We start from the raw sequence: 26,139 nt of genomic DNA, 5'->3' as shown, positions 1-26,139 counted from the left end.
TTACTATTATTATAAATATTTTCTCTTCATCCCTTGCCAGAGGAAAACTATAAATCTTGTCTCAGCTGAATGAACACCATTTATCATATTCATTTTCTTGTCAATACAATTATGAAAAGCCTTTGGCCTTTTTCCAAGGAGCCTGATTTGCTGGAGAAACTCAATTAGTATAAGCAAGACTGCTACAAACCAGCCCCAGTTGGCAATGCAGTGCATCTTCAGCAATACCTGACAACACACCTCTACAGCACAGCCACGACTCAATCACAATGGCAAAATACAAGATACAAGAGTGTCCCCCCACCCTGTGCCTTCCCCCTCCCCTCTCTTAAAAGGACTTAAAAGAAATTATTTCTGCTCATTTTTGCCATCTACTGGACAAAGCTTAAATCCCAAGCACTGTGATCAGGTGAGAGATTACCCAGTGTAATTGTTATGGACAGGCCTTAGACCCAAAATATTTCCTGCAATCACTTGAAAAGTTTATCAAAACATTCTTCTACCAATGATTTAGAAGTGACTATTTCTGTATTCAATACAGAATAAACATAATCTTACAATATAGGAAAAGCTTAGCCTTTTATCCCTTGCCTCTTTATATTGTTTATTTATTGAACAAATATAACTAAATGGATTTATTTTGGCTAATATTCTGTATTTGCAATTTTCAATATTGAAATATTAGGGCCTCAAACATAACAGAATAAAATCTCTTTGTAAAACAGTTTTTCTTTGCTTTTAAAACCATTTTCTGGTGAAACAATTGTAACTACCAAAGAAATGTGTTACTCAAAGGATATTTAAACTTGATAAGACAGAATTGGCACCTGACCCTCCCTTCTCCTCCCATTTACTTTTCTGCCTTTACCTACAGCAGTAAATGAGAGTTGTGATAAAAGCAGCTCATTCTGCTGTAATGCTTGGGATCAATACCTGGATGCAGCTGGACTCCTCCAAAGGTGGAGGAATCCACTGAACAGAACCATGTGCTTATCCTTTACAGACAAAAGTGAGGAAGAAAAATATTCTGAACCTGTGCAAAGTAAAAAGAACTGAGGAGGCCTGAGCTTTGAATTCCACACATAAAGCTACATTTCCATCTATTTTTATTGTGAATATGGAATAATGAAATCCAAAAGTCGGAAGCTGTTTTTATTTATTTGAAGTAAACTTAATTCATGAAGTGGAAGGAATAAATTAATATCAAAAAACTGGGAAAAAGCACTGAGGACTCCATATCCTTCCCTAAAAAGCCAGTTCCATGGATGTATCCATTTCTTTCAGATGGAGAGAAGGTTATCTGTTACTCCTCCCACAGCTGGAGATCTGCAGCTCTGCACAGGAAAATGACATGCTGTACGAGGAAAAACGAAAGTAAAACCAAATTGAAATGGAAGCAGCACTGATCTGTTTTTACACATCTTCCCCTTTTATTAAGTTTTAGGGTAACACAAGCACGAACGGTGCTAATGAAGTTAAATGTACCCAGTGGTGCCCACGAGAAAATGAGATGCTAATTCACAGCCTGGCTTCAGGACCTGGGTGCTTTGGTATTGGTGGTTTGGGTTTTTTTCCCTCTAGTCCACTAAAACTGAAAATAAGGGATGTTTTCCAGTGATTTTAGGAGACAAAGATTACACTGCTTTCTGTTTTGGCTCTGCTTTCTGCAAGCTGAGCCTGCACAGAGACAGAACCTCTGCAGCCTCGGGAAGGTCTCACACAGGGGGTTTCTGAATGGTCACCAGGACACCCTACTCGCCCCCACCCGAGGGTGGCATTCAGAACATCAGGCTCTGCTGTGCAGCTTTTCAGTCCTGAAAGGCTAATTTCTTAGTTGCAATTGCATTCCTGTTTCTTAACCAGGAAGATTATTAGTGAATAGGAGAGCTTCCTAATTTGCTTAGAATAAAAATATTTTTTTAAAGCTTGATTTCTTGTGAAGTATGTAATTGTTCTTCAGTGTTATTTTTTCCGTCCACAAAACAAACACATAATTAATTTTTATAGTTTTGTGAGGTTTAAATTATAAACCCAACATTTTCATAGCGTGTGTTTCAGCAGTTTATTACCAACATGACTGTGTGCCTGAGAGAGAACTACTGCTACTGTATTTATAAAAATACAAAATATTTCTCTGTAATGTTAAGAAAATACCCAGGACTATTATTGTATGTGTTGGCTTAAAAATGTATACAATATTTAAAGCAAACAGAGTTCATTATCATTACTTACTGAAGAAAACTACAAAGTAAAGATTATGATTTTGTTTTTAGACATCCATTTTCTTCTGGATTAAGATGACTGCAAGTGTTGTGATATTAATAGAGTTGACATAAATAGAAAGTAACTGACTGAATTAAAGACATGATTCATACTAGAGAAAGAAATCTCCCCAGATAGCACTTGTACAGTAATTTTTAAGCACTTCTGATGTGAAGCTAAATGGAGGTACATGGCTTTTTTTCCCCCTCTTTCTATGAAAACATCAAGGACCTGTGAAGGAAAGAAACCTCCTTGGGCATTTGTGCTGGATTAGCAGTGCAACCCAACAAAAAAGTGCCCTCTGCGTGGTCCTTCCCAGTGAACTGCACGGTGTCCATTGTGCTGTAATTCCAGCTCATTACACATTAGTTCATTTAGCTTTGTTTCCTCTTCCCTGCTGTGCCACACTATTACACTAATGCGAGGGGCCTGGCAGCCCTGTGTGCACAGAGCAGGCTTTGTGCGGCACAAAGCACACATGGGGCACACGGGAGAGACAGCAGGACACACAGGGCACAAAGCACACATGGGGCACGTAGGACAGACAGCAGGACACACGGGACACACCAGACAGCAGTACACACAGGGCACAAAGCACACATGGGGCACGTAGGACAGACAGCAGGACACACGGGACACAAAGGGTACGCAGGACAGACCCACAGGATGCATGGGACAGATAGCAGGACACGCAGGGCACACAGGACAGACAACAGGACACACAGGACACAAAGGGTACACAGGACAGACCCACAGGATGCATGGGACAGATAGCAGGACACGCAGGGCACACAGGACAGACAACAGGACACACGGGACACAAAGGGTATGCAGGACAGACCCACAGGATGCATGGGACAGATAGCAGGACACACGGGGCACACAGGACAGACAACAGGACACACAGGATACAAAGGATACACAGGACACAGAGGGCAGACAGCAGGACACACGGGGCACAAAGCACACATGGGGCACATGAGACAGACAGGAGGACACACAGGACACACAAGGACACAAAGGGTACAGAGGACAGACAGGACAGACGCACAGGACACACGGGGCACACGGGACAGACAGCAGGACACACAGGATGATCACACAGGACATACAGGATAGACAGGACAAACACAGAGGGCGTACAGGACAGACAGCAGGACACACAGGATGATCACACAGGACATACAGGATAGACAGGACACACACACAGGACATACAGGACAGACAGGACACACACACAGGACACATGGTACATAGAGGACAGACACACCGGACATGCATGACAGACACATAAAGGACAGAGAACACACAGGACAGACATACAGAAGATGGGGACATGCAGGACACACATAAGACAGATACACAGGACACACAGAGGACACTCACAGAGGACACACAGGAGAGACACACAAGACACACAGGACAGTCACACAGGACAGACACACACAGGACAGACACAGGACACACCACCCCCAGGACACCCCCTGGACAGGCGTACTTTGTGCCCCACACGGGCTATGCTGCGCCAGCCCCGCCACAAGGGCTGCCAGCGGGAAGGGACCACTAATTGATTTTCACGTTAGCACGGAGCAGATGGGGGAATAATCAGCCAATGATGACCACAGAGCTGATTTTGATTCATTAGTGTAAAGGTCTCGCTCAAACCTTTTTTTCCTTTTTTTTTTTCTTTTTTTTTTTTTTAGAAAAAACACAAAGATCCTTGGACAAATGATTGCCACAAGTTTTCCAGGGGTAACACTGGCAAAATGCTTAGGAAGTGCTTTCGATTATTCAATATGCTCTCATAATGAATAACGCAAATTAAAACGTAATACATGAATACTGTGTATTAACGTTTAAAAGTGCTTCCTGTATTAATATATTTAAAGTAATAATAATAATAAAATGTTAATTTAAGCTTGTAATATTTTGAATGAGGTATAAGACTAACTGATACTCGTAACAAACTACAATTAAGGCTGCACTGAGACTCCCATGGTACTGTTATTTTAACATACCTTTTTTGTTCTGTTGATTTCTTTTAAAATAATTTTCCAAGTTAAGTTTCTTCAGAAAAAGACTTTTCCATTTTTTCTGTCCATGTTAACATTAGTTCTGAGATGCATTTTTCCCCCTTTAATGACTGAAGTGTGGCTTCAGAGTCCTTCCAGCTCAAATGCAGACTACATTATATGCATAGAAAATTAGCCCCTACTAAAGGGATGTTTCCAGGATAATTAATAGACATCACTAAGAACCACTAGTGAGTGAAAAATATTTTAACAACATAAACGAACTTTTCAAGTTACTCAGACACATTCTTTTTGAGAACTCAGTAGTTTTAATGAATTTTATCCATATGTTGCAGGTGGGGTTTGTACTTCTTTTCACAATAAAAGGCCACAATTCTGCAGTCCGGGAAAAAAAATATAATCACAGAAGCTTGGCAAAAAACCCAGCAAGGAGTTCTCTCTTTAAACCCATAGTTTTCAATAATGTACCACCACTTGGTGCTAACACTGCAACATTTATAGTGTTGAGAAATACGAAAGATAAGATTCATATGTTCATTTTAACTGATCACATAAAGAATAAATTATGGCCGATGCCTTGTTAAAAATGCTCCATGTGAGCTTAAACCAGGGCTAATTTCTACTCTTCATACACAGCCCCATCAGTCTGGCTGAACTGGGTGGCACACACAGATTTATCCCAGGGCAAACAGTTCTCTACCAAGCACTGGTGAGGTTGCTGGGAGGATTTTAATATTTGCATTTCCTTTCTGTTGTGCATTGAAATGGCCTGAACTTGCAAAGATGCTCAGAGGTCTCAACTCTCATTAACTTTAATGGGACTCTGAAATCACTTGAGAGGAAGTGTTCAATACTGAGAAGATGCAATATAAAATTGTAACTTTATACTCATCTGTATTTTCATACTTGGTGTGCTGCTTTGCCCATACAGAAAATGACTGTTTAGCAGACAAGGTGGCCAAACCACGAAGAATCAAAAGAACTGGGCAGCAACACTTCATCCTTCTCTCTGATGGCAGGCAGAGATCCAGCAATGGATACAAGGGAGTGAAAATATTTCAGGCTGTTATTGGTTCTTTTGCTTGTTCCAGCCACAAAAAAGGATATAAAGAAGGCTGGACAAAGAAAGTCTGGAGCTGGGGAGAAGGGGAGCTACAGCCCCTGGCAAGACATGAACTTGCCTTTGTTCGAGCACTTGCTCAGGGAGAAAGAGCTCCCCATATTTGCGTGCTTAGAAAAGGACAACCAGCACAATCCATATTCCTCCAACATGCTTGTTCTGTCTTTATAAAAAACCCAAAAACTAGTTGTAAGAAAACACTCTTTTGCAAATATACTTAAAAACCAGTTGAGTTGTGAGAGTTTAAAAACTATTAATAAAAGTGGATGTGCAACTTTCTTTAAACTATGGTCCCAGACAAACACCAGGCAACTTCAGACACCACTGGACTTCAAATTCTAAAGAAAGGAGACAAACTACTACATAAACTACATTTCTTAGTTTTCTACTATTTGAAAACAGATATTGTTATTAAAAAGCCCACACCATTAGTCACACTATTCTTAAAAAATTACCTCAGACTACAAGGCACCATAATATTCTTGTCCTGTAAACCCCCAGCAAACCAGTGGTTTGGATGGGATCCACTGGAACTCAACTGTGTAAAATAACATTACCAGAGTCAGCACTGGCCTATAAAATAACCTCCAGAATCCTAAGATGAGTCCTGATGCATTTCAGTCACTAAAGTCTAATAGGAGCAAAAGTCCCCCTAGATCCATCCTTGCTTAGGTCACAGTTAGCAAGAACCTACCCCCAAACCCCTAAAATCTTAAGACAGTCTAGTTTTAGTCCAGTATGAGTAATCCCACTTGTGTGCATAAAATTTATTAATGACAAACAACATTATACACTTCTACATCTCCTTTTTGTGTCATCCCATGGCATCTGGAGTGCCTTGCAAACTTCACAGCAAAATGAAGAATACAAGGAGTTGCTATGTCCTTCCCAGCTGCCCCCCCAGCTCCTTCCTGGGACAACGGAACAGGGAATGGCACCACCAGCAACAGCCAAAGGAGCGAAAGGAGGAGTGAAGAACAGTAAATACAAGGGAAACAGCAAGAGGAGCTTGTCAGGAGAACTTCATACACTGCTTTTCTTAGTAATGAAGCAATTTTGTTCAGATTTCATTTTCGAAATATCCTTCCCTGAATGTCAGTGATAGGTTTCCTTAAGATTTAAGTATAAAAAAGCCTTTTAAAAAATAAATCCAAGTATTTTGTTTCAAAGTCCTGAGGAACATTTTTCCCTGTATTTTTTTCAAAGGAAAGGAGCTGAAGATTTAAATATCTACAGAACAGCCCCTATGACTTGCCAACATGTGCCAATGTCTGACTAACACAGCCTAAAACAGACGAGTCTCCTCACACCTCCCATCCCCAAAACGGGTCTCGGAATGGAGAGTCTGACAGACCCTTAACCATAGTGGCACTACTGGGTGCAGCTATAATATTACCCTCATAATTCTACTATATAATAACAACAAAGGAAAAAAAAGGTGAAGGGTCATTGTGCTTTGTCTTTAGAATTAAGATGGCTGTCTTCATCCTTACAGCATACTCTTAATTCTGGAGACACATCTTAATAACCTCTAAATAGTTCCAACAAAAGAGCCGTGTCAGAGGAATGAGCAGGCCCCAAGGTGTTTCAACTGGAGTGTTTTCATCTGCCTTTATTGCTCTATCCCTCTCCAGAATTAAGGCAATAACCTGTGATAAATTATTCAGGAACTGCTACAGGGATCAAAGCAAAATCATTCTGTTAAAGTGCTGTTTGCAACATTTGGCACTTAGTGTGAAAACTTTTAATGTGTGCAAGCTGAAAATCAAGGATTTTAAATAATTTAACAGCATGGAGTTTCTACAAACCAGCTAAAGATAGCATGTTGCTATTTAACTGCTTTTCCTTCAGATCCTTTTCCCATGCATTTCTAGCAAACCTGATGATGTCACAACCATAAACAAAGTACTACTGAGATTCTGGCTGCCCAGGCAATAGATTACTTAACCACTTTGTAAAGAGAAACCCGGACATTCTTAGGAGAAAATCAGGCACTGGTTTAATACTGGAAATTTTTTCTATTCATACAAAAATGTGGATAAGGAAGTAGCCAAAAAAAAGGGAAAAAAAAAAGAAAAAAAGGAAGAAGAAAAAAGCAAAGCAACACATATACACACATAATTACTTCAGCCATCTTCAATTACATTTGATCTCCCTGGAAAAGAAATCTAAACATATGCTTTGTATGCAGATGTAATGATTACAAATGTGTTTTAAATAGAAAAAACTCCCTTGTTACTACTGTTTTTCAGTGGCATATTTCAGAAATATTAAAAAACAAAAAAAACCCCACCTAGCCAGTTAGAAAGTCCTAGTAAAACCCACAAATTAAATGAATTTGGCAGTCCTAGACCATTTTCATTGTGATATTTTAACAGTGTCATCTCCCTGTGGATTGCAATACTAAGCATTTTATTGAAGAACTGAACTGATTTTGTTTTTCAGTACTTGCAAAATGAAGTACCTGAAAGCACTTTTGCATATAATATTTATTCATTATGATAGAAAAAGATCTTTAACCTAATAAATTGTGTTTAAGATAATTTAGAGCTAAAGTTTTGTTTATGATAAAGCAACAGATTTAGTTCTTTATCAGTAGCTTAAAGCAGCAAGTTTTCTTTATACAAATTAGACAGATGGTGCTTACAGTAGAATTTACTAAAGGTCTGTCACAACAAATGCAGCCAAGCTGCATATTTAATCACTGCAGAACCTTGTCTACCTGCAGCTGCCAACTGCTAATCCAATTTCCCTGATAAATGTGGCAAGAGACACGATCAGCAATAAAGAGCATCTAACTCCATTTTCCTGCAGGGCGTCTTTTGATGAACATTTAGGACGGAAGCAGGAGTGCACTGTGTGGCCCTGGCTGGTGGCAGCTGCATGCATTTTGAAGACACAGTTCTCAGGTTACTCACTTAATTCTGCCACTATCATTATGTTGCTATTGATCTCAGTAGCTCTTGTCTACACAGCATTACTCTAGATGAAGCTGAATCAGGCAGTTATCATGCATCAAACTTGCTCAAAAGCCTGGAGATTTCCCCTTAATTACTTGTGATTTTATTTGCAAATACCGTTAAAGTGTAATCAAGCAGTCACTTTCCAGGGTCGTTAAGAACTTGCTAGTTTAGGAATATATCACTGGCACGCCATTAAAATTTCTCAGCTAAGATAGTTTCACACAATCCAGATAGGACTATGGCAAAATTATTTCAATAAAATGAGTCCTCACACAGAGAATTCAGTTTCCTTCAGAAAGGGTAATTCTACCAAATGATCTCTTCTAATTTTTAGGGTTTATAACTTGAACACGTGAGAGATGAATTGATGATAGATGAACTGACTCTATTTTGTAAATGAAAAGTAATTACAATTAAATACATAAAACAACAACAAAAATGGAAACTAGAAAAAAATAATTGTTGAAATAACCTTTAGTACCATTAAAAAAAAAAAGCTTAATTCAAGCCATGACTGTGAATTGTCCATCTTCAGGTAATGTCAGCAATGTATTGCAGCCAAATTATTTACTAAATACTTCCAGCGTATCTGTTTGTTTTCTTGTGAAAAAAAACCAACAAAAAACACCAAAAAAATAGACCAGTGGATGTATATGAGGATGCAGTATTTAAGTCGCCATCATATTTTAAAACAGCAAATTAAAAATTACTGTCAGGGTTTCCTCAAAACAAGCCCGTGCAGCTGAAGTGAGCACTCCAGTGGGCACTGTTAACTACTGAGTCAGTGGTGGCAGAAGGGGATCTCTTTAATGCAATAGTGCTCTAATATATTATCGTTCCTGATGATGCAGCTCCTATCTAGCAAGTCTTTTTCTTCCCTAAAATATACTGTTGTTTTGACACAAACAGCTTGCTACACTTAAGGATTTTACTAATAAAACATAATGTTGTGTTAGATATTATGTCTGTTGCCACAGCTGAACTGCCTTGTCAAATCAATCCTAATATGGCTCCCACAGGCACATAAAAACCTTATTTAGCTATCAGTTATCCTAATCACTTTGTTCAGTTTAAGGGTGCCATACTTCAAGACCCGTTCCTATTTATACATATATGCCCAGCCATTTAATAAAGTCTTGATTTATATAATAAATTCTTGCTTGGAAAAAATACTTTAAAGCAGCAGTGTTTTATCAAGTGTTACATGTCTGCTCACACCCCCAAATAAATAGGTTAATGTACACAAACAGGAAACTTACATGGCAAAGGGGAATATTACACATGGAACAGATAAGCTATCACTGAGGAAAAATTTGTCTCTTTGATTATAAATGAACTTTAAATGGGGTCACTTGCTCTGCAAAGCACTGGAAAATCCCAAGGTCTGTATAAAATCTTTGCACAAAGTTTATCTAGAATAGTATTCCTAGCCTTTGTATCCCTACTGTCTGCATTCCTAGTTAGATACCTGTGGACAGGTACATTCATGTCCATATCCATGGAAGGGTACAGGTGTACACATATCAACAGAGTCCAACACAAACAGTACCAAGCTTGTTGCTGGGTGCTTGCCCCCAGCACTTTCCCTCATCAATAAATTCTTCCCCTACAATGGAAATAAACCTACCTTTGCTTCTTTTTGTTCAAAACTACTGTTGAGTATCTGAGTCACACTTTCAAACGAAACCGAGAGGGGAGAATTACATTCTCAAACTCATCCTCATTGTCACCTACAGGAAAAGAAAGCAAACCAAACCAGCAAAAGCATCACACACATCTGTGCACTTGTTCAGAAGGGTCAGGCTCTGAGGGTTCCACAGAGAAATCTCACTTGACATCACAGGAACTCCATGTGAGCTACAGGAGCAAAAACCTGAGATATGATGTATTTTTACTCAACTATAAACAAAGGACGCAAATTGTTGATTCCAAACCACTTGTATTTGAGACTGGGTTATATCCAGATTTCACAGCTTTCTCCTTCCCATATTTCTCTTTCCTCTGTTAACCTGACAGCATTTGTCCACTGCTCTACAAGAATATTCACGTAAGAAAGTCAAGACTCAGAAAATGGTAAATTTAAACAACAATAATAAATTAGACTCATTCCATAGGTGTATTTTGAGTATGATATTTATATCACAATCTTTTATGATCATACACTATTTTTCCTGCCTTCGATCTGTCTGGTACACACAGTGAATCTGCCCTGGAAATGAATCCAGACTGTGCTGTGGTTATTTGTATGACACTTGCCTCATTTATTCCAGAGGGCATGAATTCAGGATAAAAGAAACAAGACGCTGTGAGTAGGGAAGAAGAGATTGTCTTTGTCAGACAGCTGAGAGATATCCTGGAAGTCTGGATTGATTTTGCTTTGTCATGACACTGAACCATGAGCTGAATGTGGACTCTTCAGGAAAGGCAATTTGCATGAGGATTGGTCCTCACTACTTATCTTTGGGCCCTAATGAGGGCAGCCTGACTCTTGCACGATTCCCAGGAGACTAATTCAGAGCAGGAATTTAATTTATGTTCTTTAAAGAGCTCTTTGCTATAGGGCTTCTTTCCCTCCTCCCTTCATCGGCAAAGTCTGCAAACTAAGTTGCAAGTGAGGTTAGGAGGAGTCTTTGTGCATTGAACTCGTTGTGTGAAGTTGGTGTGAACTTTGCAGTTTGATTTCCACATTTCATGTACACTCCCATAAAACGGGCCTAATTTCAGCCCCTCATCCTTAGGGATACTGCTTAGATCAACCCCAGTGCAAAGGAAGAATGACAGACAAAGCTAAGAAGAAAAAATGCCAGGAAGAACAAAGAGAAAGCAAAGAGGGGACCGAGAAATCTGGGCAGCAACACAGAAAAAAAGAAAATCAAAGCACTCTCAGTAGCTTTTCCTGAAGCTCAAATGACACATCTTTGGGACTGAAAGTGTCAAACATCCTCTGAGAGAAATAACTGTGATCCTACAATTCAAACTGCCTTGTAACAGTGCCAGTATTTGCAATGGAGAGGAAAGTTGCAGTGGCAATCCCAGCTCTGGCATTCCCTCAGCCCTGAACATTTGGCGTTGTGACCTGAACTGCTCCTCTCTAACAAAGGGCTTTCCAGGTTTTTAAAAGCAAAGGAAGTACAGTCAGTAACTTACTGCTGCTGCACTGGTCAGTTCAGTCAGGGAGCCTTGGAAGTGCCATCTGTGCTCAAGAGCTTTCATAAACTGCCCAAATCTGGGACCTGCACTTGCAGCAAACCCCAAAGGGTGAGGGGCTCCGGTGTGTTGGATTTCAAAGCTACTGCTGGGCAGCAAAGAGTCTGGTGGACTTTGAGGAAATCCATCCTTCTTCATCTTCACTTGTGTCCTTTGCTCCTTTCCACTGGAGTCAGTATTTTTATTTGGCATTTCTGGACCTTGTGTCTTCTTCCAATGCAGCTTTTTGTTTCCATCTCCTCCCTTGCCAATCCAGCTCCTCAGGCAGTTCCAATATACTATTAGTTTCTGTGCCCCCTATCTTGATCATCACCACCCTCCTCTTACCCTCCTGTTCCTATGTGCATTCCATTTCCTGATGATTTCTCCCTTTAATTCCTTATCTGGTTTTCCTTGGAGAAAAAAAAAATGAGGCCCAATTATTTAGAAAGAGTCCCATGGTGGTATTGTCCCATGCCAACATACAGACTAGCAGGAGTCCTCTGGGTCCTGCCCTGTGCAGGATCAGGCCTCAGCTGCCACTCACAGAGTTGCCAGGAGGAACCTGAACTATCCCAAGACAGGAAAAGGCACACTCCTTCTCTTCTAGGGTGCTGCATACCACTGGAAGAAAGTGTCCACATCCAAATTCAGGATGATCCCTTCCCAAGGCAGAATCAAAACCATAATTTGTCAAAAAGCCAAGAAAACCAAAGAACTACCAGAATGTCCAATGCTGATTGTGACCAGTGACAAACCAGTTGGTTTTGGGCATCAAGTGAGGGAAAGTTTTATGTTCTAGGTCTGTTTTCAATTTCAGTAAAGGCAGAGAAGAAAGAATATAGAATTAGGAACCTCTGTGGTATTGCCCTATTAAAAAAATAATGTGTAAGTTTTAGAAAAGCAACAGAAATTACTGCCTATACATTTCTTTTTCACTCCTGACAAAGAAAGAAAGAAATTATCCTAAACAAACCTCCCATGGTAAATAGTTCATTTTCTATAACTCAGACTGGACATACAGGTCCTGATGGACTTTGAAGGAAAAGTGATGTGTCCCTGGTGAGCTGTGGCAGAGCTGTGTGTGGCTACAGCAATAGCTTTAGGCCTGGCTCACATGGAGAGGTTTGGCTCTGAGCAAGACTGCAAGTCCAGGATGCTGACAAACCACACTCAGTAGCTCCTAGAGACCTTTCCTACAGCTTAGATCTACTTCTTTTGGTAGTGCAGAAAAAGGAAGTGACTAAAATTTATTAATTCTAGTAAAAAATCTATTTAAACATAAATTTACCTGTGCTGTTGTATTTGTTTTGGTTACTGTACACTTCACACAAAATATCTTGGACTAAGAATCTTGGACAAAATTATGCAATTCTAATGGCCACAACATTATTAAAAACACAACTTGGGACACACAAGGAACACAAAGTCTAATTATATTTGTATAAGGTTTAAGTAGCTCAACACAAATCTAAGTGCATTTTGAAGCAAATATCAATATCACAGAACTATATGATCACACAACGCTTTGTATTGGAAGAAACCTTAAAGCTCACCTTGTTGCACCCCTTGCCATGGGCAGGGACACCTTCAGCTAGACCAGGTTGCTCTGAGCCCTGTCCAACCTGGCCTTGGACACTTGCATGGATGGGGCAGTCAGATATTACCATTCTTTCCTACTAAATTAAATTCTGCCAGTCAAGATTTAATAAAAAAAACCCAACTCATTTTGCTTATTTCTTCGAACAGAAGGCACCAAATGCAATGTTGCTGCTCAGTGTCATGAGTTTCAGAAGCTGATAGGCAGTGTTTTAAATACAAACTCTAACTTATTAATTAAGTTCAATTAAACTGCTGTTTGATTGGTTTATTAACCCTAAAACTTCACGGCACTACACAAGACAGTGAGGTACCTCAGGGACATGGGAGGTGACCTTACCAAAGACTACCAGGAGAAGCTGAGTGTAGGACATTGTTCAGCACCTCAGGTCCCTGAGGCTCCAATCCTCACTGGCACCCAGCAAAGGGAAGCACTTCCTCTGTCAAAAAAGGAGTGTGTGAAAAGTTAAATGCTCTGCAAAATTTACTACACACTTATTTTAACATAGTAGGAAAACTTCCTGTGTCATTCTGAAGCAAGAATTTCCCAGTGTCAATTGCCATAAGGTTTTTCAGGAGACTGTAAGTGGCAGGGGTCAAGGAAAAAGCAGCCTTGCAGCATTATAGTTACACTGGCAGGTTGTACAAACTTTTGGAACTTCTAGTGAGAAAAAAAAATCCTAACTGAAAAAACAACAAAGGTATATTAAAATCATACCTGAATTTCATCTAGAAATATATATAATAGAGAGATTCTTTAGAACATTTAAGACCACAATCCCTTATTATTTAAAACAATTACTTTTGATGGCATATGTCCTAATCACAGAAAAGATAAATGAAAAAAATACTTTTATAAATAAACAGAAAGTTTTGGATAATAAATGGTACTTGTTCCCCAGACAGATCCATGTCATCAGCATGTAAAAAAACCTGTTTCTGCAAATGCTTGCACTGGAACCGACTGGCATTTGGCAATGGCACTGGTGCAGCCTTGAAGGGACAGCCTCAAAGTCACACAGGTGATCTTTCAGTCCCATCAGAAAACACATTTCATTGGTTTTAGTTATAAAAGATAAAAATACATCTTATGCATACGAAGCTATGTTAAACTCTTATTCAAGGTTAAGTTAGAGCAGTGGCTGCTCTCTACCTCAATTCAGCAAGGCTTTGACACTGCCGTCCACAACATTCTCCCAGACAAACCCAGGAAATGTGGGTTGAGATGAATGGACAGTGAGGTGGATCAAGAACTGGCTGAATGGCAGAGCTCAGTGGGTTGGAATGAGTGGCGCAGAATCCAGTTGGACACCTGGAGTCAGTGGGGTTCCCCAGGGAGCAATACAGGGTCCAGCCTTACTCAGCTTGTTTATCAAAGACCTGGATGCAGGGACAGCAGCACAGACCCTCAGCAAGTTTGGTGACAATATGTAACTGGGGGAGCAGGTGGTGCCCTTCTGTGGGACCTTGATAGGCTGGAGAACTGGGCAGAGAGAAACCTACTGAGGTTCAACAAGGGCAAGTGCAAGTCCTGCAGCTGGGGAGGAACAACCCAAGTACCAGTACAGGTTTGGGACCAACTTACTAGAGAACAGCTCTGAGGAGAAGGACCTGGGAGTCTTGGTGGTGAGAAGTTGACCATGAGCCAGCCATGCACTCCCATGGCCAGGAGGACCAATGGGATCCTGGGGGCATGAGGAAGAGCACTGGCAGCAGGTCAGGGAGGGGATCCTGCCCCTCTGCCCAGCCCTGGGAGGCACATCTGCAGGGCTGTGTCCAGCTCTGGGCTCCTCAGGACAAGAGAGACAAGGCCACAAAGATGATGAGGGGTCTGGAGCATCTCTCTTATGAGGAGAGACTGTGGGAGCTGGGCCTGATTAGTCTGGAGAAGGAAGACAGGGGATCTCATCAATGCATGTAAACATCTACAAGTTGAGTGTCAGAGGATGGGGCCAGGCTCTTCAGTGGTGCCCAACAACAGGACAAGGAGCAACAGCCCAAAACTAAAACACAAGAAGTTTCACCTCAACATGAGGAAGAACTTATTTATGTTGAGGGCAGCAGAGCCTTGAACAGGCTGCCCAGGGAGGTCATGGAGTCTCTTCTCTGGAGACGTTCCAAACCTACCTGGATGTGCTCCTATGTCACTTGCTCCAAGTGACTTGGCCTCAGCAGGAGGATGGGACTGGATGCTCTCCAGAGGTCCCTTCCAGCCCTAACAATTCTGTGATTCTGTGCAAGTATTTTCAGACATGTAAGAACTGAATGGGGATCTCTTACAAGCACCCAGCCTCAGAGCCAAGGGGGTACAGTTGAGAATTTTGGACATATCTTTGAATACTTCCACAGAAACCCCAGTTTCTCCAACTTGATACAACAGAAAGCAAAGGAACTGACTCCTGCTATGTATGCCCTGAAATCTCCCACTGCATAACTGTGACAGCCAAGGGAATTGCAGCAGCACCACCTGGCCTCAGCCACCACACTTTGATCCCCATGGGCCCTGGGGAAGGTCTGCTGTGTACTCTGGGCATTGACCAGCCAAGGTACCCGATCCTGGCTCTGGTCAAGCAGGAGGAGCTCCAGTGTGTGGGCACCTGCCTGGATACCAAGGACCCCAGAGATGCTCACTGACACGGAACTAGCACATCTACTGGACTGCAGTAATTCTGTAGGTCACATCTTTTAGCTACTTAGACCTGGCAAAATGTAATCGTTTTCTTAAGGTTTCCTTTCCAAAGCACAAGAAATCACATTAAATAAAAAGTTGAGTTTGCAAAAACTCTGTTATAGAAGCCCTTAAATCAGATGGTTCAGACCTGTTTCACAATTCAAATTCTTTCCTAGCTCTGTGAATTATGACATCTGTTAACAGCACGAGCACACACACACATTCCCTGTCTCAGGTGATCTGGAGATGGGCAAAGGAGATAACCCTGTGTTTTGCAAAAACTGCTATGCTGGCACCTTTGAGAGCTCTTTTCTGAGGCAGTGGCTGCTGCAAGCCACATTTGGAAAACAGGAGTGTGAGAGTGGCCAAAACAATGGTTGGGATCTTCTGCCTCTTGATTCTCCTTCATTTGACATGAAATCCCTGTATGACTTACAGAAACTCAGTTAAATTCCACTGTCTCAGTTCTGCACCTGTAAAATGAGGATGGTAAAAGGTTTTGGGACATCCCAGTACACCTGTGCACTTTTTCAGGAATGCCATATAAAAATTCAAACTTCAGAAACATTCCTAAGCATGGAAGGCACCAAGTGAAGGAAATTACTTCTGGGCTTGTACATTCTCCAATGAATACTGCAGAGGACTCAGTAGTTCCCTGCCCAGTGCTGCTGCCTGGCACTGATGGGCTCGTGAACAACACCAGTGGTGTGTCCCTGCAGTCCCAGAGACTCCCCAGATCCCCACCACACTTATTCCAGTTACTGGGGTTCTGTCCTGAGTGTTTGCTTCACTCTGCCATTCCTCCACATCATTGACTGAACAGTTAGATAACTTTTATGGGAATAAACAATTTCCCTTTTCATTGTAAGTAGATTAAATTCTTTTTAAAGAGGTAAAATTGTAAGAGTAGGTTTTATAGCTTCCTGCTATTGGAAAATCTCCTAATCAAGTTTTAAGAGTTGTTTCTCTTGTCAATCTATAACATTCAGAGTGGCATTACCTGGATTTATCTTGCAAAGCTACATAGTTGGTTTCCTGCCCTGTTACAAGGCAGAGCCTTTTACAACACAAAGCTAACAAAGATGAGGATTAAGAACGTTTGAAAAACTGAAAGCATTTTAACCCATGTTACTGTGCAAAATAATAATAAAACTGTAGTTATTTTGCTACAAAAATATACAGAGGAAAAGTTAATTATTAGAAAGAACTAACCATGTATAAGGGAGCACTGTGGCTTCACAGACATAAAGGAATGACTAACATATTCCATTATGCAAATGAATTCAAAGATATTTCACAACTGACCAGCTAGGAGGGACATAATGATTTATAATTCAAATAACTGAGCTTTGAAATCCAATTGGACTAATACATTTCGAAATATGCAAACCCAGAATAATTGTGAAAGTAATGTAAACTGTGACACCAGCCCCAGTCATTTGTTGCCTTTGTTGTTGATGCCTTCTTATGGTTTTTCTTCCTTTTTTTTCCCCTGTTCTACAGTGCAGTTGTTGAAATTATAGTTTTCTTTTAATTCCACATTATCCTTTAGAAGAAGATGTTTATACACATAAAAAAAGAAAATTACCAAGAGTTCTAAGACTGTGAAAAAGCTGATTGGCATACAGGAAAGTACTGAAATGAAATAAATTATTATTTTAACCTTTCAGGCTAGCCACAATTTAATCTATTTCAAATACTGAAAATTGATCCACTGGATCCAGCATCTTAACAATACACTACTTCTTTCAAAGCAATATACTTAATGCCTTTTAAAAAACCCTAATACAATGTGAAAAGGCCAAAGTTTGCAATGCCAGGAAGTAGTTATAAACTACTTCATATGTTTGAAATAAAAAGTACTTCAGTATTCTTATTAAAAAAACCCCTATTGGTAGAGTTTTTAATAGGAAAAAATACATATCTTTAAAAGCCAAAATGACCAGTGAAATTAGGTTGTACATCATTTTCTGGGAAAAAGGAAAAACAGCCTCGACAGGTGTAATTTATCATTTTTCTGATTTAATACCAAAGAAATATATTAAAATAATAAAAAGAATCCTGAAATCCTCAAAATTTGTAGTGATAAATAGCCCTCCCTGTCTTTATTGCATTATGCCTACTAACAGAAATATTGCATGGCGGATTTCGCCAGACAAGGACGATTATTTTCCAATAAAAAGTTGCATATTAAATTCCAGCACAAAAGTGGGTGTCTAATACTTTTGAAATCTTTTATGGTTTGCCCGGGAACACAATTTTAAACTTAACTAATACAAGATCATGGTGAAGTGAAGCATTTAAAGCTGCCTTGGCACAACCCCACCCCTCTAAGCAGCAGAGCCACCATCCTCAGAGTTCCTGTTCGAATCATTGCCAGGGAAAAGTCATTGAATACATTTTGATTATTTATGTTTTTAGCTAATCTCTCTTTTTGCCAGTCTTTTAACACTTCAAATTGCTGTTAAAAGTGTGTATTTATGAGGGCAGTGCTGCTTTACATCCCGACCATGCAGAGGGGTCTAAACCCATTCTGTCAACAGTCAGCAAGTTTCTGCAAAGAAAAATGCCCCAATTTCATCACAGTGCTACTTTTCAAGAGAACTCAGGTTATTCAATATCTACGTTTTCATCCTTTCTAGGTCCTGATATTATTACATCTGTTTCATGAGCAGAAACTCATCTGCAGCAAATATAATTTGAGTAATCTGAACACTGAAACTATCCAGACATTTCAGCCTTGCAAAGTATTATTTGCACCAATAGTTTATTCCAATCCTCCTTTTGGAGAGCTCCCACAGGAATGCATGCCTTTGCAAGCCTCCAGAAGCCAACCAGAAATGCTGAATGCTTCTGGTGCTGCCAGCAAACACACAGGAGGAACCACCCTCACAGTCTGGGTGCAGTGTTACTGCTCAGGGGATGCTGAAAGTGTTTTGAACCCTAGAAAAGCAATAAGTATCTGGTAGAAAACAGGAGAGAGCTCATTAGTTCCTTCATAAATCTTGTTAATGAAATAAATGTCTCCTCTTCTGTTTTTGTCCAATTCTTTCTTAAAGTTTCATTTCCAAGTCCTTTCCAGTCTCATTTCTGTGATGCCATGAAAGCATAAACACATATATATTTAAAGTATCAAGTGAGCTGCTTAATATTGTTTCAAGAAAACATACAGAAGTACACCTTGTATGGTTTTCATTAAATAAAATTCACTTATGGAATGTGAAAACCCACACTCATTTTTAAACCCAAGGAAATATATTAAAATTATTCTTACATGATTACAGATCTATGGATAAATAAAATGATACCACTTGTCATATTCCAGATGCCTTCTCCTCTTCTTTTCTCCTCTAGAAAATTACTGAAAAGCCAGTTTTATCTTAAAACAGCATAGGATTTTAATGTTGAATGCTTTCATGAGCCCTGGTGGTTTATTATCTGTCATATACCTTCAAATGTTGTGTTACATCAGTCATCACTACTTTTCAATCTTCTTGCTTTATTGACTGAAAATTCAAAGAGCAAACATTCCTTTCCAACTCATGGTAAGTGAATATTAATTAGAATAAGACACAAAAGGTTTGCAACAGATAGCAAGTTGGTACCAATGACTGAGTAAAAATGTTACAAATATATTTGACCCCAGACAAAAATGAACATGCTAAGTCAGGCTATTACATCAGCAGTAACAATATCAGTAATGATAACGTTGACATAGTGAGGAACTTTGAATCAGGCAACAAAAGATGTGAGGAGGCTTCTGTTTGGAATCCAACTCATGTTTCATATCTTAGTTCACTCATCCTCCAAGAACCACCAATCCTCTTCTGAGCTGCCAGCAGAGTCAATCCTGTTCTCACTATTGCTGAACTCATCAATGGGACTGACTTCAAGAAGACTGGGAATTGCACAGATGACCATGAGCAACCAGTTATATGATTTCTGTTCTGCTGGTAAAACTAGGGAGAAATAAACACACCTTTTAAAAACTATACATAGTAAAAATAAACCAAAATGAATCAATATTAACATGCTAATTGGTTTAAAAATGTGGCATAAAACCAACAGAAGTCTCACATTAATTTTATCTTATTATTTTCAAACAATATGTTGAAACACATCTAATAAAAAGGATACCCAACAGAAAAGCCATTTAGAAACTGAAGAGTTCTTGAAATCACAGGCTCACATGTTAATGTTTGTAACACTAGAATAAACAAAACAAAACCAGTGAGATTTTATAACCAATTTTCCTCTTTTTGAGAAGTGCAGACTAAAAGCTCAGTGTAGGAGCTCATTGGTTGCCAAGAAGCTCCACATGCCCCCGTTGTGTGTGCTGGGACCCCCTGAGCTGGGCTGGTCCCACAGCATGGGCAGCAGGGCAGGAGAGATTCTGCCCCTCTGCCCCCTCAGGTGAGACCCCACCTGCAGAGCTGCCTCCAGCCCTAGGGGCAGCACAGGGAGGATGTGGAGCTGCTGGAGTGAGTGCAGAGGATGCCAGGGAGATGCTCCAGGGCTGGAGCCCCCTCTGCTCTGGAGCCAGGCTGGGAGAGCTGGGGTGGCTCACCTAGAGAAGAGAAGGATCCAGGGAGACCCCAAAGCCCTAAAAGGCCTCCAAGAGAGCCTGAGAGGGACTTGGGACAAGAGAGAATGGCTGCCCACTGTCAGAGGGCAGGTTTAAATGGGAGAAATCCTTCCCTGTGAGAGTGGGCAGGCCCTGGTACAGGTTGCCCAGAGAAGCTGTGGCTGCCCCATCCCTGAAGTGTCTAAGGCCAGGCTGGACAGAGCTTGGAGCAACCTGGGCTGGTGGAAGGTGTCCCTGCCCATGGCAGAGGGCAGAATGAGATGATCTTTAGGTTTCCTTCCAACCCAAAGCATTCTGTGATTCTATGATTATATTACAAATGTGTTTCTATGATAGGTCTTAGAATTTTCCATTTATGAGATAGAAAATACTACAAAAACAGGTCACATCATTTTCCTGAGCAAGGAATTCAAACTTTTTTGCAATATTGCAACAAATTAATTAATGAAAAAAAAATCCACCATCTGACATAATGAAATAAATTATTTCACAAGATAAAAACAAGAAAATTCGTAAGAAAATTTTCATGGGAGAAAATGGGCACAGAAAAACTATAGGCCAATTCACAGAGCTCCTGATATACCCAATCCCAATGATACTCTACCTTGCAGTTCTTGTACTAATCCATAACTTTCCTCTTCTGTGCACCAAACACTTCACTTAAGGTACACAGGGACACTGCATTTCCCTGACTGCAACCCCTCTCAGACAGACATTTGAGAAGCACATTCTGATCAACAACCAATGTAGAAGTTCTGCTGTAGGATAAACACTAGTCCTGTTATCGGTTCCTGGGGAACACCAGATCAAACCACTTACCATTTCTGACAGCAAACTCAGTCAGCCTTTTGGTGCAATCCTGCAGCCAACACTTGCCCTACTGCCTCCCCCAGGTTAGGCGTGAGATGTGGGACACAGACCCAGGACCCTGCAGAGCTGTGCTGAGCTGAGAGTGGCTCAGGGCAGAGACACTCAGAGGGCTGGGATGGAGCCTGGTGTGCTCATCTGCTCATTTCATTAGGAGGCAAGAGGTGGCACTGGCCTTCAGGTGAAAGGGGTAAACTGAAAGCAGTAAAGTGGAGGAATACATTTTTTTTCAAATGAGGTTACAGAATCCCAGAATGGTTCAGGTTGGAGGGCCCACAGTGGCTCATCTAGTCCCACCTCTCTGCTCCAGCAGGGCCATCCCCAAGAACACGGCACAGGATTGTGTCAAGATGGTTCCGGAACATCCCCAGTGAGGAGACTCCACACCCTCTCTGGGCTCTGCTCAGAGCTCAGTCACTGCACAACAAAGAAGTTCTTCCTCCTGTCCAGCTGCAACGTCCTGGCCATCAGTTCCTGCCCATTCCTCTTCTGCCATTGCTGGGCCCCCCGAGCAGAGCCTGGGCCGTGCTCTGCCCCCTCCCTTTGGACATGAGCCCAGCCAAATAAAAAGGCACCACGATTCCCTGGCTTGGAAGCCCTGACACTTATTCCTGACCATGACATCAAATTCATAGAATCACAGAATATCCTGAGCTGGAAGAGACACACCAGAATCATCCAGTTCAATCCCTGGCCCTGCACAGACACCCCAACAATCCCACCCTGTGCCTGAGAGCGAGGAGGTACCTCAAACTGTCAGTCAAATAAGTCAGTTCAGCTTCCTATATCTCAGTGTCTGTAGAATGTGCACAATGATTCTGACTTCAAGCTGTCAGATCCATTGATGGCAGACCAAGGTGTAAGAGGTATCATCAGTACCAGCTATTTATACTGTGATGCAGTAGGATTTCAGTTTGGGGAATAGAGAACCTGAAGAAAAGCTGTTAAACAACTTAAAACCAGCACTGATTATTGATTTTACATAATCATGGTCTAAGGATTGTATACAACACATAAACTAAGTTTCTTTTTCAGGAAGTTATAAACTCAAGAATACATTTTAGTATTATTTGCTCAGAAAAAGGCAAATAATGCAATTACCAAAGTAATTCCTCAATTTAACTTTATGGAGAAACATTGATTTACTTTATAAAATCTCTTTGCAGAGCTATAGAGGTTCAGATTGCCTTAAAGAAATAGCCCATTCTAATAAGTCCATAATTCACAGTTTATCCCTACTATGGGGAGTCCTGGAGATGTTTATAGTTGCACTAAATCCTTAACAAGTATATACCATACAAAGCAATAAAAAGGAATTTGAACTATCCAGATTTGACATCAATATCAAAATCATAAAAGGGCTATTTTGCAAAAGAGCAAAATTTCTGTCCGTCGGTAGCCAGTTGCAAGACATTTAAAGAGAAACAAGAAGCCACAGAGACAAATTGAAGAGAAAATTAAAACTCTGTAAGGAAGTCTCTTCATCCAGCATTCAGGGCACTTTCATATACATCTGTGCTTTCAGTTCATGGTTGTATTTGGTTGCTGAAAGATGAAGCAATAATATAAAAGCTAGAAAGTACTCGTGAGTGAACAGAGGCAATCACAGCAATTCCCATTTCTGTTTCTGCCGTGCCAATATCAAGCAAGATGAAAGACACATAAAATGTAGTATTTTAAGAAACATTCACAAAACTTTATCTGAGAACATTTCTAAAGATCTAGAGAGGAATTTCATCATACAAAAAGCAGTTTTCCACTATGTAAGGAAGAGAAGCCATGGAATGAAAGAGGAGAAAAATATACAGCTCTTGAAGAAATCATGGTAAGGCAGCACTGAAATCCAGGTGCCAGTGTCCCTGCCTCTTTCTTGCTCAAGTGGGTTAGGGATTTAAAGGATGAAGTAAGTGAAACAAAGTCAAAGGAACCAACCATGAAGTTTCAGATGAGTCTTGAAAAACAAGAGCTTCATCAAAAGCTACACCAATGCCAAATTTACCAAAACATCTATGGGAGATGAACATGGAAGTGCAAAAAAAAAAAGTAGAAATAAAAAATGGCAGCATATTTGCAATTTTGGTGATAACAACAATATCAAAATACTGAACTACTCACAGACACAAAGCCCAGAAGAGCAACACTAACTCTGCTTTGTGCTGAAAAGTTATGAGAAACTGAAAAATCTAAATGGAATAGCATTAACAAGTCAAATATTTGCTTCAGTTTATCTTTATTAAGAAGACAAGAATAAAACCCCAGTGTCTAAAAGCTGAACCAAAGCAGCTTCCCAGACTCTGAACTCCCATCTTACTCTGAGACTGTATGACCATGACAGCCTACTCTTCACACCACCAAACCCCTCAGCACACCAAACACCTCTGCCCTCAATACAGGCCCTTAAAAGTATTATTTTAAGAGGCTGTGTATTTTAACCTAAAATCTAAAAAGGGAAGACAAAAAATTATAGTATAGTCCAATTTATAATTCTCTGGGGAAAGAGTTACCATATCATCCACAGAAGAATCAAAATTCTTTGCACATTCCAAGACATTAATGTATTCAGCCAGGGAAAGAATCAAGGCAAAGATATCCACTTCCAGCCTCCTATATCCATTTAATAATGGTTTTGCCCCTCAAAACCCCTCTACTGTCCTTAATTTCCTGTCTAATCCCCAGTTTACAATTCAGGGACCCCCCTCTTCAAGCACAAGGACTGTGTGACACTGCTGTGCCCCAGCCAACAGCTCTGTGGTGCCCAGCACAGGTCACCCTTCACCCAGAGCCTGCAGTCCCCTGGCAGCAGAGCATGGGAATGACCCTGGGGAAGCACAGCAGGGCAATGCTCAGCTTAAAAGAAAGAACTGAAAAAAACTGCAGTGCAATTTAAAAGGGAAACAATCAGATGAGGAAACAGAATCAGGGATGCAGGGGAGAAAAGCAAAAGCAAAGCCTGAGAGAAGGAGAGGGGGATTTACTGTGTGCAAAGAGGGGGAATCCATCTGGTCACATGGAGGGTGGGGACCTTCTCCATTTATCACCGCATGCCACGGTCTCAAATGGGGCTTACAGGCCATTTTTAAGTGTCTAAAGAATTCACCCAACCTCTTTCCAGCAGGCCCTGAACTCCTTCTCTGAGAGGTGCCAGCAGGCCACAGCAGGGCTGAGGAATTAGGGAACACTGCACGTGCAGAGGCTGCTGCACCTCCCAAGCACAGGAGACCTGGGACTGTGCCAAAGAAGAAGCTGCAGAAGGTAAATTGCTCCCAGCCAGAAAAGATGACAACTGCCATAAAGCACCAAGTTTGGGGGAGGTGGTTGGTTTTGGGTCTGGTTTGTTTGTTAAATAACTAAAGGAGAGAGTGAAAATCTTTTAAGCTTATATAAGAATTACATTAATTTGAAATGTAAATTTAGGAACAGTCTTGGTCACAAGTTAAGGATATAACAAATGTAGTTGCACTACAAAAATCAGAAAGATGAAAAAATCATACATTTTAAACAAAACTTTCAAAGCTGCATAAGGTGTGTGCTGTCCAATTCCCATTACAGTGTAAGAAAAATGGGCCTCCAAATCCCCTGAAAAGATTTTGAAAATCTCTTCCTTATGCAGTGCTGAAGTTTCAGTAAAAACACAGATGGCAATTTGTTGGCAAGAAAGCTCTGCACAGTCATGTTTTAATGATTTCTGGCAGATTATCATCACTTACCTGGAAAGCTCTGAGTGGCTCAGGCAGTGATGGGATATACCCTTTTCATTAGACCTGGACAAAAATAAAGAGTTAAAAACTGCAAAAGTACTGAGTTTCAGTTTACCATGATTCCTGAAGCCTTATCAGTATAAGTGTTCAGAAGATTCAGAGATATAATTTTATTCTTATGTATTACTTAAACATTGTCACATGGGAAATCCCTCCATTGGTAAGTAGTGTATGTGCATCCACCACAGTGACACACAACAGCCATGAATCTTTCATTCATGTTTCAGTTATTTTATGATGACCAAAAATACTCAATATTTGGTCAGATATTTTGTAAATCCACCTCATGATAAATCACTTCCATGTGAATTTGATAACAACTGAAAAGAACCAGAAGAGGCTCAAAAAGGGTAAGGGAAGAAAAGGAAAGGTGCTTGCAGCCAAAAGAAGTACAGGACACTTTGTCAAATGTCCAGGACATCCTCTGGATGCAGACAGAAATAAAATTACTCCAGTCTCAGTATTTTCTGGTCTCTTATCTACGCAGGGAAGGATTAAGGCAGGTGGGCAGCTACTGTTCAAAGGGATGACCAGAGGAAGGAGAGGACTACTGCTGGTTTTGGGTACAGTGCCCTGCTCCTTGCCATGATCTCTTAGGAGCAGGTCAAGAGACACAAGAACATGTGCTGTGGCTGTTTTGGAAGTAGGAGCAACAAGGACAGAGAATCCCAAAGAGATGGAGGAATTGTCTGTGGCTACGAAAACCTGCACCTCAGGGAAACAGGGTGGGTGAAAGCAAGTCCAAGGAGATAGGCTGGTACCTTAAGTCACAGGCCTTTTCCAGAATTGTGTCATCTACTGCAACCCTACTGCCTCCTTCAAAATCCCACTGCTCCCTCCTACCTGTCTTCACCCTTGGGGAACTCTCCCCCATTTATCCCTCCTGGAACCTTCACTGCTGCTGCTACAATGCTGAATGAACACAGTGAGGAAACTTCAAATGTCCTGCAGATTAGAAAATTCAGCTTGAGGGCAGGTTTTCTTTCAGTTGGCCTTTCCCCTTCCACACACACCTCCCATGAGGTGGTGGCCAAGCCGTGTACTCAGTGCATGTTAAAAGAAACATACTGGAAAATTTCAAGACTGTGGTAGAAA

The 26,139-nt window shown here is 40.8% G+C and overlaps 1 pseudogene; it reads right to left on the bottom strand.

Moving 5' to 3' along the window:
- The window catches only part of LOC139679147 (ran-binding protein 17-like), a 126,355-nt pseudogene that overhangs the window by 23,599 nt on the left and 76,617 nt on the right, over positions 1-26,139 (bottom strand).

The sequence above is a fragment of the Pithys albifrons genome, chromosome 15 (genome assembly GCF_047495875.1).
Source record: "Pithys albifrons albifrons isolate INPA30051 chromosome 15, PitAlb_v1, whole genome shotgun sequence".
Classification (NCBI taxonomy): Eukaryota; Metazoa; Chordata; class Aves; order Passeriformes; family Thamnophilidae; genus Pithys; species Pithys albifrons.
Note: the sequence above shows the minus strand (reverse complement) of the source record. Positions and strands in the feature narration are given on the sequence as shown.